This window comes from Triticum dicoccoides, chromosome 3B (assembly GCF_002162155.2).
Source record: "Triticum dicoccoides isolate Atlit2015 ecotype Zavitan chromosome 3B, WEW_v2.0, whole genome shotgun sequence".
In the NCBI taxonomy this organism is placed as follows: domain Eukaryota; kingdom Viridiplantae; phylum Streptophyta; class Magnoliopsida; order Poales; family Poaceae; genus Triticum; species Triticum dicoccoides.
Window position 1 is genome coordinate 243,402,396 of NC_041385.1, and position 12,990 is coordinate 243,415,385.

Sequence of the window (12,990 nt, forward strand, 5' to 3'; positions counted from 1 at the left end):
GAATAACTAAATAGGATCACATGACATAATTCACCTACATGTTATCTAAGTAATCAGGATCGCATCAGTTAATTCACATATGTGATTTATATGCTAAACAGAGGGCATTCGATATGATGTCTAACTAAGAACATGGTGTTGAATATTGTGTATATGATGTCTAAACTATGCAATGCAAGACACCATATGCATGATATGAGCAGTATAAGCATGCCAAGTTAGAGCATACACCTTGGTGGGGGAATAGGATTGGTCATCTGTCTTTGAATCCATCTCTGAGAAGCTATCGGGACCCAACAAGAGATCTGCTTCGACAGGTAGCACTGTCAGCTCTGAAGGCCTTGTTTTCACTCTAGATTTTTCCATCTCCCACCCAAATGGCTGATTCACAAGAAGAGTAGTTTAATGTGCAAACATTGTCGACAAATGGAAATGTAATGAAGAAAAGGATGGGCAAGATATCATTCAAATATATGATGCCTGGTTAAACAGGATGGCATTGCACATTTCACATATATTATGGCTGGCTAAAAGACATGAGACTGCATAATTCCCATATATGATATAGAAACTAAATAGGTGGCATTACAGAACATGTCTAAACTAAGCAGATGACATATATGATGTCAAAAGTAGGCACTGCAAGGCAACATATGCATGATATCACTAACATCATCATGCCAAGGTAGAGCAAACACCTTCGGGGGGGGGGGGTAAATAGGAGTGGTCAGCGGCGTCTGAATCCGCCTCAGAACAGATATCTTCCTCTGGATTACAATCTGGAGAGGGGTGGGGAGGGTTTGCCATTGAACCCACCATGGAGCGATGTCTGCATGACATTGTATTGCCGCGCAGAACTCTTCTCTTTTTCTCTACATGTTCAGCATGACTGTGTACAATATCTGACATGCATATGAAAAAAATATGGTGATATTATGTAAGGAGAGCATGTAGAAATTTAGAGTGATGGTAACAACCAGTGGATGGATCCAAAAATAATGATAGCAGGCTGATGATTGCTTTAATTTAATAAAAAGACAGATGATGATTGCTTTACTATTTGTTTCCCACCCAAGATGAACAACATAGGCATACCCTAGGTGAACCAGATATTAGACAGAGATATTATTCATTGATTCCTCGATATGTGCCAAACAACTAATTTAGAACTCAAGTTTGAACATTAATTTGGACCTGACTTGGAGTCCAAGAGGTGAACAAGACGATAAAATAGCAGGTAATTTTAAACAATGCATAACATAAGCAGAAACAAAAGAGTGCGGCCTCTCTTGTGGACCCGTGTACTCCTCGGGTTCATCTACCGAGTCGATGATGGTGATGCCCTTGCGGTGGGTGCCAGCGGCAGGGAAGGAGATCTGAGGCGGTGAAAGACGGTGAGGAGTCGTGATGTCTAGTTTGGTGGATGCTTTTGTCGATGAAGCAGCTCAGGTGAGGTGGACGACGTCGCGGCAGGAGCAGGACAAACCACACAATGTTCCCTTCGACACATATGTGTAACTGAAGTAATTCAGTAAGGGCTCATTTGGCTTGCATGATTCTAAAAATGCAGGGATAGGAAAAACACCAGAATAGGATAGGAATGCACATGGTAAACAGAGCATTTGTAAACATAGGATTTCTGTCAACTTGGGTGCTTGGTTTACAGGAATTAGAACAGCAGAGGAATGCAAAGAAACATGGCCAAAATAAAGTGAAACCATATGAAAGCGTGTACAGTTAGAATGTTATTCTGCCACTAATGCACTTGGTCTTGTTTTCATGCATAGGATTTTGAAAAGTAGGTCCAGGTGGATGTTTTGCTTCATTCCTTTCAACAAAATGCATGAATAATTGAATAGTAGAGTGCCATTGGAAAATTTCCCATTGCTATGTTCTTCCGTTGAACCAAAATAGCCCTAATGGATCGACATGAATGTATAGTAATAAGTGATGCAACAAGTGTACAACCTCTTTGCTGTAGCCGTGTCGACCTCAGCATCACTGGATTGGTCGCTGAAGCAGTTGAGGCAGAGGTGGCTGTCGGAGGTGTGGAGGAAGATCTGAGGAATCTGTAGACAGCATCCAGGGCAGTGCTCTATTGTGATGGGTCGTTCTGTCGTTGGAGCAGCTACGGTGAGCCGTAAGACGTCAAGGCTGAAGCAGCGCAAGACAGACATCATCAATCTCAAGTGGGATTCTAATAGCATCTCCATTAGATGATGTAAAATATATGTAAAATTTACATCACCAAAAACCACCTGACTACAAAGATGAGGTAAAAACTGTTGACACTGAACTTAACTGTCGAAACTGAAATTTACTGTGGAATCTGAATGTTACTGTCGAAACTGAACACAATGGTAGCAGAGAGGCACTTGACATGTAGTTTAGGGAGGCATGCAGTTCATATTCAACTTGCACCCCCTGAGCCGCCAGCCACCACCGGCCGAACTACCGGCCCCAGCGCCGCCTCACCGCCCCGAAACAACTCCCCACCGCCGGTCCGCCGCCGCCCCGGCCAGCCCTCTAGGGCCCCGCCCCCACCCTGAATCCTAAGATAGATAGTGGGGTACCTCTCTGACGAGCACCCGTCCCTGCTGCGGGTGGTTCTTCCTTAACTCCGGCGAGCCCCCCCACCCCTGAAAATCGACTAACCCAAAAGTCGATTCAGTCGACCAGAGTGTAGCTAAATTGGAGCAGAGCAGTAGCACGAGCAAGGGGGAGAGCAGGAGCAGTAGCGCAAGTGAGCGAGCGAGAGCTGGAGCAGCCGCAGCTGGGCGAGCAAGCGATCGAGCGAGAGCCGGAGCAGCAGCAACAGCGTGAGCGAGCGAGCGAGAGCCGGAGCAGCAGTAGCAGATCCGGCTGGTATGGACGCCGCCACCGAAGGGGCCTCACACTGGGGGAGAGCCGCCATGGAGATGTCTCCTGCGGCGTCGGCTTCAAGGTAGCCGCTCGATGGGGGTGCGGGATGGAGCACCATCGGTGCCAGGAGGTCGAGTTAAGGAGAAAGTGCGATGCGATGAGTGTACAACCTCTTTGGTGGCGCCGAGTAGGCCTCAGCTTCGTCCGAGGAGTCGGTGAGGATGCTACAGTTCCGATGGAACAGGTTAAGGCGACGCTTTGGGGATGAAGTGGACGCGATAGACGAGGCAATCATCGGAGCAGCTCCTTGGAAGCGGAGGAAGGGGCGGTTGAACTGGCGGGACGATGAGCTGGATGACGGATCCTCATCCGGGGAGGTGGACGAAGGACGTTGAGCTATTGCGGTGGACGACGTTGTCGGGGAAGAGGCTCCGGCTGGGCAGAGGTGAGGTGGAGGATGGAGGAGGGTGGGGTTTCACGGCTGGAGCGGAGAGGTTATGGCAGTCTGGGATTTCGAATGGCGAAAAGGGGGTGATGGGAGGGGGTGAACCATGACTTAGGGACGCGCTTGTCCAAAATGTAGGGTGTGTTAGAAAAGTACCCCCCACCAATTTGAACTAGCGGCCCTTTCCGCTCAGGGTTAGAAGGGGGATTTCGCGTGTCGGGATTTGGCAGCTGGAGGGAGTTTTCGTGCGCGTTGTAATTTCGGGATAGCAAGGCGCGAGTTGTGAAGGTGCCAGTTTTGGGAGCATGATATCTGAATTTTCGGGATATAACAAGGTGCTGGTTGAATTTTAGGGACAAGCCTAACGTGTAGTAATATTGTACTTGTACGTACCAAATCAATTCGCACTTCCCTCAACCAAAAAGAAAACAAAAAAATAAAACTATTCACACCACACAAAGAGAGACTCTTGCCCCGTTTTACTATACAAATGCTATTCAAAGCTACTCCCTACTTCCATCTATATAGGGCCTAATGCGTTGTTCGATGCTAACTTTGACCAAATATTAGAGCAATAATATATGATATGCAACTTACACAAAGCACACTGTTAAATTCGTCTATGAAAGGTTCTTTCAATGATATAATTTTCACATTGTGCATATCATGTACTATTAATCTTGTCAATAGTCAAAGGCGGTCTTAAAAAACTCATTACGCCCTATATAGTTGGAAGGAGGGAGTATGAATCCATGTTATGTCCAATTAAATTTTTGTGCTTGCTGTATAATGCACGTAACCTACTCATACCAACATTTTAGTGTATTCCAAATGTCTATACTACTACTGCAATTCGAACTGAATTTAATTCGTTTCACTATTTCAATAAGAATCTACAATCATGATTGTTGCCAACTTCAACCATCATTCGTGTATTACCTTAATAACACACCACATGATTACTATAGAGATAGATATGAACTATGTGTACTACATGAACTCGAATTCTATTTTTTGAATACACTTGATGTTGATTCCAAATAATAGTACATTTGATGCACTATCTATATATTCATAATCTAAACCATCTTCCATACGTACACTGTGTTTATCACACAAAGTATAGTGCCCCGCCCCCTACATTATGACAAGTATTTAGACCTGAGCTGCAAAAGCCACACATTAGCCCAAATTATAATCAATGTTCTATGTATTATATGTAGTACTAGCAAGATGCCCATGCGTTCCACAACACATCAAGATGATCAAGGGGAGGCCTAATTTGCAAATATGGAGAGGGCTGTGGGTATCTTGTTTCAAAATTGCCATAGTTTCCTTCCTATCCGTCAGATATAAATCGGACGACCTATATTGCAGGATGGCAGGCACACCATCGTCAACAACTCCGTCTTTTATAAGAGTAGAGATAAAATATATTATATGTAGTATAACATGTTCATAACCACACCATGTGTATCACTGTTATATATATTCACACATGCGTCGGTTTCAAACACTATGATAAATTCTTTAAATATCCGAATTCGCTTTTTATAATGAAGTATGATCTCTATTCATCTTTTACAACCACACAATCCTCTTATCTTTGTAGCTAGCGCTAACTTTCTCTCGTGCATGCACATGCCCACATCCCTCTCACCCTCCCTCAGCATTCTCTAGCTCCATCGCGCAAATTCGTCTTTTCAATTTAGGTCGTTCACCCACGGTGTGTGTAGGCCCCCTAGCTCCTTATTTAAGGCACACATCGATTGATATGCCTCTCTAGCCAGGTGTGCCTAGCACAAACACAAGCTTCCCGTCTTCTCTTATCACCGTCCATGCCTCACTCCCACCGCTCTTTTCATCGATCTCGTACTCGCACACTCCTTCCGCCTCGATATAGTATGCCTCTCGCACCACCTCCTAGATGCATCCCTCTCTCTCTATCCTTCTCCCCGTGCCTCATTTGCTTCTAACACACACATGCATGTATACCGATCGATCTCCCAACATATACCTAGGTCGACTTTAACTATTCCCCCCATCGATAAACGTACCTCACAAGTTATGTCTCTCCTTTCTCTGACAAAGGACGATTGATCTTCCTATGTATTTACGTCTGCTTACCATAGCCATATCGTCCCCCCTCATCATTCGTGCATGCCTCCTGACCCGTCTCTCACACGCACGTGCAAAGACAGGCAGCCATCCCCTCTCTTATTGATATTGGAGGCGTGTCCTCTGTTCATCTAGCAAGCCTACCCCACCATTTGTTAGAAGCAACTCCACTACCATCCCTCCAACACTCTAGCTCTGTCTCTCTCCCAACCTTATTCCTCTCCTACACATATGCATGGATGCCGATCGATCTCCCTTAATACATGAGGTAGATCGATCTCCCTTAATACATGAGGTAGGCCTCTCTCCTCCTCCACACATATACCAGCCATTGTACCTCTATAGTTAATTAGGCCTCCCCCCACCACACACTGATAGTCGAGCGCTGTAGGTAGGTATCCATGCCACAGAGACAAACTGCACATGTCCCCTCTCACGTTCCAGTAGGCCAGACACTCTATATCTTTAATGTGGGCACACACAAATTCGATGGCACTCTTTATCGATTGCGCGTGCACACACACAAATCATCCTTCCTCTCTTCAATTCCATGGACACCTCAAGCCGATGATACCTCCACTCTCTTCTTATGGATCGCCCCCTCTCTATATATATATGATATATCCAGGACTCTATTTCACACACATTGCATGTGTTACATTTTTTCATTGACCCCCCCCCCCCAAAAAACTCTCACGAACCCACAGACTATATCTCTCTATGTTTGTACCTCTCTCACACAACCCCACATAGGTGGTGTACGTATACAAGAAGAGAATAGGTGCACCATGCACGTACTCACGCTTCGTGCCCAGCCACAGCCGCGCGGGTACATGGTGGAGCTCATTTCTATATGAAATGGCAGCCCACATGCTAATTTGAATGCGTGTAGTGGTTGTTTACCTACGGAGGTCGTGTACCACACATGCACGAAACAAAGTTCGACTTGATGCATTGGCGTGTTATTTTTAAATAAAGTCATATCGCTCAATGGCACCTACACAGAATATAAAACGTTTTTTAAGGAGAAAAAGGTAGTCCGCTCCACTATATACAATGGAGCCTGCCTGCCTGGTTTGTGTCTCTTCGGAGTATCTCACACAAGGCTACGGTGGACTCTCTCTCTCACCTTTGGTCACTGATCCGGCCGCATCCCATCTGCCGACGGAAAGGGATGAATTGCATCATTTCTCCGTTCTACGGCGCCGAGGCAGCACATCCCGATCTGTGGTACACGCCGTTCTCTCTAACCAAGCTCCGGCGCGATAGGGCCTACGCCACCTGCTCGCTGCCGCAATATGGGTAGATTCCACCCGCCGCCACTCACCTAGTTACATCCCGACGACCTCTAGGTATCCCCTCCGACCATGCTCCACTGCCCGTCTTCCCACGTCGCTGCATGTGGATCTTCCATAGTTCTTTGCCCAAAATGTAGCTCATCCGGCGTACTTTCTATATTGCAATCTCGTCCTCACACCATTTTAGACAAACACAACCGTGTTGTTATCTTCCCTGAGGAGAAGGAATATGATTCTTTTTTGTTGTCGCATGTGTCATCAACTGTTATTGGCCAGTAATTGTTTCCTTTCTACCTCTTTTTTGCAAACAGGGCTATCCATTTCACCTCGTTGCTATTGCGACCTTTTGGTGAACTGCCCAAATTACTTTTTTATTGAGTGTTTTGTGCAGTTGTACTAAAATGTCACACGGGCAACGTCTCTACATTTCAGTGCGACTCCACAAAGGGAGATTGGTTTTGCTCTATCATCCTCATCCAACTCCGAGCCTAATCTTTTGCAACTAGTTAGTCTTAAGAGAGACTGCAAAGCTGACTGGCCTCTATTTGTGTGTTTATTGTTTCATCAGCATTCCTCTGTTATCATAATCACACTTAATATCTTTGGAACAGGGACGCTCAGCTCTATTTTAGTGGAACTGCACAAAATGATCGGAATGTTGCATGCTCCAGACAGCTACTTTTTTCCCAACATGCCTTGTTGATTTAGATAGAGCTGGGGTGATGAGGACATCAATACCATTGTTACACCCACAACCCCTGCTGCTATACATACTGGACCAATTACTAGAGCTCGCGCACGCCAACTAAATTACCACGTACTTTCGTTTCTTGGTAATGATTCTAATGTTCATGAGAATATGATGCTGCCTAAATTGGATACATTTGTTTTCCTTACAAATGAAGGGCCTAGCTTGGAGAAGGATGAACATTGGAGCAAGAACAAGCATGGAGATGATGGCATGCGCAAGGGGAACAAGAACGGAGTTACAAGTGATGATTTCAGGACTTTGAAGCCACCATAATGAGTGCATGAAGCCTTGGACGAAATATACAAGATGCCACTTCATAAATTTCGTCCAGAGGGTACTCTAGGTGTTGCGTCACCTTATTATTGGGCTAGGCCCATGTAATTTCGAAATACATAAGTATAGGCTATTTTTAGAGTCCGTATGTGTGGGGAAACAAGAGATAGGGTTAGTTTCGGACCCCTCCACCAAGGGCCACGAAATTCACCCCCTCTTCCTCCATATATACAGCCCTTAGGGCACCGTTTAGGCTTTGGGTTTTGTTTAGATTAAAGTTCGCCATAGCTGCAACTTCGCGTACTTCGTTTGTGTTCAACGACCAGACAAAGGCGTCACAGAACCCCACCTTGATCAATAAAGCTTTCGTCTTATATTCGCAATATCCAGATTGCAATCTCAGTTTCTTGCTTGTTCTTCGTTTGCTCGCAGGAAACAGACCCTCGTGGTCAGGTTGATCGTGCTCCGGCGTGGTCAATAACCTCTCGGAGTTGGTTTAGTGATTGCTAAGGCGCGACGTTCTCGCACATTCGTAGTCGGATCGTCAAAGTCGACTTCCACCAAAGCGATATCCATCATCTCATCGAAAGACGGGACACCTTTGCCTCTATCAAGTGGTATCAGATTTCCAGGTTGCTCGGTGAGATTTTACAGTTTTTCGCAGTTTAGATCGAGTCTGTTCTTCATACCTATAGTCCACGAAAAAGCCAAAAAAAAATTAGGGTTAGTTCATCCCATCCGAACCAATCTGAGCCTTTGCATAATCTTTTCTGTATTTGCTTTGTTGAATTTGTGGTTGCATCGTCGTGTCAAGTTGCTGGTCTTAGCGTCTAGTCTTTTAGAGTTTCGAGTTCTGTTCACAGGTTGTCACGTCGTCGCTGCCATATATCACCACCACATATTCACCGCAAATCCGAATCCATATACGCCACCACATATCCGCCACCATCACGCCAATCCGAGTTCACCTGCAACATATATCCGCCACCAGTCCGAGTTCCAGCATATTCATCTTCGCCACTAGTCCTAGTCCGAGTCCAGTAATTGTTGCATTGTTCTCGATTTCCAGATCACGCGATACTCCGAGTCGTGACAGAGAAGGACTCCCCAACTTCTGAGCCATCCGCAGAAGAAAAATAGTTCCAGTTTAAAAAAAAACTAATTCTGGAAAATTCTGGCTAGGCAGTTTTTAGACCATTTGTAGACTTTTTCAAAAAAAATTTGTTGCGGAGCAAAAAAAAAAGAGGAAAAAAAAGAGTGCAAAAAAAAGAAAAAAAAATTCTGAGTGTGCTCCTCCCTTGTTTACGTGCCGCGCCGTGATTTTGTTGGTGTTCTAGGCTCGCGTCTCTAGCAAAGTCTAGCCTAGGACCAGCACAGTATCGACGTTGAGCGTTTATTCAACTTTGCATCTCTGAATTGATTATTGCTGACCCTTTTTGCTACCATATTATAAGCCTTCCCAGCTCCACATACATCTACGTCGTGCGTTGGACTCTCCCTGGTAATCGCACTATCCAAGCTTTGAGAGTTTTGACTACAACGGTTGCCGATCACCGCCTGCTGTTGGGTAAGAACTGGTAAGAATTTGAGATTTGCTTCACGGGTTTGTGATACACCACCACCACTTCTTAGTAGTCTGTAGGATCATATTCTTGTGTGTTTCTATTTACTGCTAACCATGGTAGGATCACAAGCCGATGAGACTGATTGGGAGAACCTAACGAACAAACAGCTACATGATAAATTTCAGCAAATGATGAGTGGATAGGTGCAAGATGTGCTAAACAGATTTGACGAGGCCATGGAGAAGATAGATGGCATTGAGAAGACATTCGAAACAAAGCTTGATAGCAAGTTTAATGAATTGCTTGCGCATTTTCCACAACCACCGCCGGCTGCACCTATCGCACCTCTGCAACAACAACTACAACAACGCCCCCTTCCGAATCAGTATGGACGAGCACAGCGTGTTCCTATTGAGCCAGGACAAAATTCTGGTGCCGCTGCTACTGCTGTTGGTGCTTCTGTAGCTCCTGCTGTTACTGCAGAGGTGGATGAATATTATGAGGATGAGGTTGATCAAAATCAGAACTACGTGCAGCCACCAGCACCACCACCAGCAGGTCGACCTCAGGTATATATTCGCAATGGTAGGCCTGCACTACCACCTCAGGTACGAGATAATGACCATATTCCGAAACTGAAATTGAATATTCCACCATTTGAGGGTAGATATATTCCTGATATATATCTTACTTGGGAGTTAGAAACTGAACAACGTTTTACATGTTTACAATATCCCGAGGAGAGACGTGTTGCTGCTGCTGTTTGTGCTTTCACTAGTTTTGCATGTGTATGGTGGTCTGAATATTGTAGATTATATCCTATTCCAACTACTTGGGCTACTTTGAAAACTGCTATGCGTACTCGTTGGGTTCCACCATATTATCAACGTGAATTGCTTCAAAAATTGCAGCGTTTAAGACAAGGAAAAAATTCTGTAGAAGAATATTATCAGGAATTACAAACTGGCATGATTAGATGTGGTATTGTTGAGGAGAATGAAGCTATGCTTGCACGTTTTATAGGTGGATTAAATAGAGAGATTCAGACCATTCTAGAGTATAAGGAGTATACTAATATCACTCGTTTATTCCATCTTGCTTGTAAAGCTGAACGTGAAGTGCAGGATCGACAAGCATTGGCGCGATCTAACTTTTCTGCAGGTCGACTTTCATCATGGACACCGCGTGCATCCTCTACTTCAACTACACCAGCACCTCCATCAACTGCTACCTCCAGCCATGATACAAGAAAGCAGGCACAGCCTCCACTATCTGCCAAGAGCGCGCCTGCCGGGCCTGCACAGAGCTCTTCTTCTTCTTCCATGGCATCAACTGGGCACACCAGTGATATTATTTGTCGTCGTTGTAAGGGAAGAGGTCATTATGCGAGAGAATGCAAATCTCAGCGTGTGATGATTGCTACTGAGGATGGTGGGTATGAGTCCACTAGTGACTATGATGAGGAGACGTTGGCTCTTATTACACGTGAAGAACACGATGGAGATGATTCTGATCATGAGACGCAATACATGGCTCCTGAAGACACTAACAGGTATGAATGTTTAGTTGCTCAACGTGTTTTGAGTGTGCAGGTCACACAAGCTGAGCAAAATCAGAGGCACAATTTGTTCCATACCAAGGGAGTTGTGAAGGAACGTTCTGTGCGCGTCATCATAGACGGAGGGAGCTGCAACAACTTGGCTAGCATGGATATGGTGGAGAAGCTTTCTCTCACCACAAGACCACATCCACATCCATACTACATCCAATGGTTCAACAACAGCGGCAAGGTTAAGGTAACACGTACTGTTCGTGTGCATTTTAGTATCTCTACATATGCTGATTATGTTGATTGTGATGTGGTACCTATGCAAGCATGTTCCTTATTACTTGGTAGACCATGGCAATTTGATAAAAATTCTGTACACCATGGTAGAAACAATCAGTATACTCTTGTTCATAAAGATAAAAATATTACTTTGCTTCCTATGACTCCAGATTCTGTTTTGAAAGATGATATTAATAGAGCTAATAAAGCAAAATAGGAGAAGAATAAGAGCGACAATCAGATTGTGGCAAAAGAATTTGAGCAACAAATGAAGCCTAATAATAAACCATCTAGTGTTGCTTCTGAAATAAAATTGAAAAGTGCATGTTTATTTGCCACCAAATCTGATATTGATGAGCTAGATTTCAGCAAATCTGTTTGTTACGCTTTTGTGTGCAAAGAGGCATTATTTTCATTCGAGAACGTGCCTTCCTCTTTGCCTCCTGCTGTCACTAACATTTTGCAGGAGTTTGCTGACGTCTTTCCACAAGACGTGCCACCGGGATTACCGCCTATTCGAGGGATTGAGCATCAGATTGACTTAATTCCCGGTGCTTCACTGCCAAACCGTGCGCCATACCGTACCAATCCAGAGGAGACGAAGGAGATTATGCGTCAAGTACAAGAGCTGCTCGACAAAGGTTATATACGCGAATCCCTTAGTCCTTGTGCTGTTCCTATTATTCTAGTGCTGAAAAAGGATGGTACATCACGTATGTGTGTTGATTGTAGAGGCATTAATAATATTACTATTCGTTATCGTCATCCTATTCCTAGGCTAGATGATATGCTTGATGAATTGAGTGGCTCTATAATATTCTCCAAAGTTGATTTGCGTAGTGGATACCATCAAATTCGTATGAAATTGGGGAATGAATGGAAAACAGCATTTAAAACTAAGTTTGGATTATATGAGTGGTTAGTCATGCCTTTTGGGTTAACTAATGCACCTAGTACTTTCATGATATTAATGAACGAAGTTTTACGTGCTTTCATTGGACGATTTGTGGTAGTTTACTTTGATGACATATTGATTTATAGCAGATCTTTGGAGGAACATTTGGAACATTTACGTGCTGTTGTTATTGCTCTACGTGATGCACGTTTGTTTGGTAACCTTGGGAAGTGCACCTTTTACTCCATAGGGAATTGAAGTTGATAAAGCCAAGATTGAAGCTATTGAGAGTTGGCCGCAGCCCAAAATGGTCACACAAGTGAGGAGTTTTCTTGGCCTCGCTGGTTTCTATAGGCGTTTTGTGAGAGATTTCAGCACCATTGCTGCACCTCTCAATGAGCTTACAAAGAAGGATGTGCTTTTTGTTTGGGGTATACGGTATTGAAAGATAAGTTGACACATGCTCCTTTACTCCAACTTCCTGATTTTAATAAGACTTTTGAGCTTGAATGTGATGCTAGTGGAATTGGATTAGGAGGTGTGTTATTACAAGATGGCAAACCTGTTGCATACTTTTCTGAAAAATTGAGTGGGCCTACTCTGAATTATTCTACTTATGATAAAGAATTATATGCTCTTGTTCGGACTTTAGAAACATGGCAACATTATTTATGGCCCAAAGAATTTGTTATTCATTCTGATCATGAATCTTTGAAACATATTAAAAGTCAAGCTAAACTGAATCGTAGACATGCTAAATGGGTTGAATTCATTGAGACTTTCCCTTATGTCATTAAACACAAGAAGGGTAAAGAAAATGTTATTGCTGATGCATTGTCTCATCGCTATACTATGCTTTCACAACTTGACTTCAAAATATTTGGTTTGGAGACCATCAAAGATCAATATGTGCATGATGTTGATTTTAAAGATGTATTGTAGAATTGTAAAGAAG